The following is a 2911-nucleotide window of genomic DNA, read 5'->3' on the forward strand; positions in this document are numbered from 1 at the left end:
CCAGGGTATATCATTCTGGGTTGGAAGTCATTTTCCTTTAGGATTTGAAATTCTTCACTCCATGCTCTTCTTGACTTCATTGTTTGTGTTGTTAAGTATGCTGTGGTTCTGATGTGCTTTCTTTTATAGGTGTTTTGTTTCTTTTATCCAGAAGCTTTTAATATCTGTTCTTATGTTGAATTTCTGGGATGTTGATTATTATTTGTCTGGGTATAGTTTTATTTTGGTTATGGTTAATTGGAGTTCTATATGCTTTACTTACCTGAATATCAGTTTCCTTTCCTATGTTTGGGAAATTTTCTATTATTTCTGCAAATAGTCATTTTATATTGTTTGTGTTGTCACCTTTTTCATTTTCTCCTAAATAAATCTTATGCTGTTTTTCTTTGCATCACCTTGCACTGAGAACCAACCGGGTACCACCCATAACCCTGGACAAGAAATTAGAAATTATAGTGTAAACACCAAGACAACCCAGGAATTGATTTTTTAATCCATTAAATCATACTTTGTTAGTGATAGAAACAGTACAAATTTCAAACCAAGCTGCAGTGACCTTTTTGAAACACTAAAAATGTCCTCTTTTCAGATGATTACATTGTTAGTTCCATAACAGCATTTACAATATCATTATTGTTGTTCTTCAGAGCTTGAACTGCCTTTGCCCTTTTTGTTTGTGACATAACCAATTCTATGTCCTTAACTTCCATGCCTGTTTCATCAACCTCTTCCTTTTGTACAGTTGGAGTCTGTGTATTTTCATGAATGTTTTAGACAGCTTCACCTTGAACTTTGAATTTCTCAGCAGCTGTTAACTGTGCTTGCTGAGATAAATCCTTGATCTTGGCTTCTCGAAAAACTATATAGGTATCTGAAAGTGGGCTCCTATAGAGAACTGGTTTTGTGATAATAAAGAGGATATTCTTAGGTTTCCAGATAGTGACTCTAGTAACCCCTGTAATTTGCCAAAGACTCAATTTGGACATAGCCTTCCATGCCTTCTTTTCACTCTGACTCTGTTTTGCTTTACAGACTGGTTCTTTATCAATTTCAGCTGCTGCTACCAGCTGGGCTTGTTGGGTGGTTGCTTGTGTGGAATATTGCTCCTCAAGTTCTGGTACTGACTCATCACTGTCAAATTCTCCACCAGACTGTGGGTCTGGGGCAATTCCTGCTCTGTAACAGGAATGGTTTCTGTGGTTTCACCAGGTGTTTGGTGCAGAGGATACGGGACCAAGATGGTGGCAGAAAGGGTAAATGAGAGCGTGACCCATACCTGTGACAGAAGGAAGTGACTCAGGTACTGACTTACAGCCAATCACACTACATGTAACAGGTATATCTCTGCTTGTGGTAGAAAAAATTCAACAATAATTTTATAATTAACTATCCAATGATTAATAAAGCTGATAATTATACCATGAAGATACAGAGGATTTGGAATGGACAAATGCAAGAAGAAAAATTTGAAAAGTTAAACTATAGGATATAAGAAGGAAGAGAGACAAGTGGGACAAAAGAGCCTATTGAGTAAATAGAAAGATAGTTATAGAATTAGGTAAAGGTAACAGAAATTCTGATAAATAGAAGATGAAAGAAAAGAGTGTGAACATAAGGAAATTATATGGAAAATAAGTGGGAAAAAATTTAAAAGGAGGAGGGGAAAATAACACATAGAAAAAAAAACAGGACAAAAGGACAAATCTTAATAAACTAGTGAAGAGTACATAAGATTTTATGGTAATCATGATTCCCCCATTACATTGCTTTGAAGCCTTATAATGTTTTCATTCATTAGTTGGAATGATTTTATTCTGTTTTGTTTGATCTTATTATATATGATGATATTTTGAAGAAAATTTTGAAGAAACGACATTATGGTAGACATTGCTGATTTAATATCATCTTGCTTTGAAGTCCTACTATGCTTTTGTTCTTCTGTTTCCATTGGTTCTATTGTGTTGTATCTTAATGGATTTTAATGTGTGATAGTATAAACAAAATTTTTATGGAAAAGGAAAAAAAGCTAGTGATGAAAGGGAAAAGGAAAGACACACATACACACATGCATGAACAAAAGAAAAAATTTTCTGAGATTTTGAATGTATGGCTTTCTTCCAAGATTACAATTTTGGGGTCTAGCAATTCTGTTTTCTCCAGGATCTTCTCAGCATTTTTCAGACTGTGGTAGTGTCCAAGTTAAGGTGTGTGGTCTGCTAATTCTGGTAGATAAAGAAGGCAGTCAACCCTATATTCATGGTAGATACAGGCACCAGCTGGAAGAATGGCAAGGGTTCCAATACTGACACTTTTAAATCCTGAGTAACTCAGGCTGGGCCTGTCCTCTGGCCATAGGAAACAGAATTATGTCCTTTCTAGCTGAACTCAAATCCTTCAGGAGGTCTCTTCAACATGCTCCCTAAGACTGTCTTCCACAGCTATTTGTCACCCAGTCACTGTGGAAGGGGAACCCTGAGAACACTAAAGTGAAGCTGTCACATGGCTGCTGTGAGTCCTGGGTTCAAACAGTCGACATTTCCCTGAGACGTAAGCACCTGACCAGGTGTCAAGTGCTGCAGGCACCTGGAATTTGATCACTCACCAGCTGTCACCTGAGGGAGGACTCCTGAAGGAAAAGAACCTACAGTCCCTGCAGACCACAGCAACTGATGCTCACTTCCACCATCGTGTTTCTCTCTGGGGCCCTCTGGAATCCCCCACATTCATTTTGTTTCTACAGACTCAGTCTTCTTTTCCTGCAAGCCGTGAGCCAGGAGCCAGAAACCATGGAGAAAGTCAAGTGTTTTGTTTCCTTCTCTGCCTTGTATTCGGTCTCTTTAATTTCCCTGTAGCTTTTAATTATCCTGTCAGGCCCTTCCCAGTTCATGGGGCCTATTTCTCTGTTCTTTGT

The 2911-nt window shown here is 37.9% G+C and overlaps 1 pseudogene; it reads right to left on the reverse strand.

The window, feature by feature from the left end:
- Window positions 1–518: 518 nt before the first annotated feature.
- Window positions 519–2686, reverse strand: LOC100735383 (nascent polypeptide-associated complex subunit alpha-like; annotated as a pseudogene).
- Between the last annotated feature and the right edge of the window lie 225 nt (window positions 2687–2911).

The sequence above is a fragment of the Cavia porcellus genome, unplaced genomic scaffold (genome assembly GCF_034190915.1).
Source record: "Cavia porcellus strain 051 isolate PalLab524CR breed Dunkin Hartley unplaced genomic scaffold, mCavPor4.1 scaffold_31, whole genome shotgun sequence".
Lineage (NCBI taxonomy): Eukaryota > Metazoa > Chordata > Mammalia > Rodentia > Caviidae > Cavia > Cavia porcellus.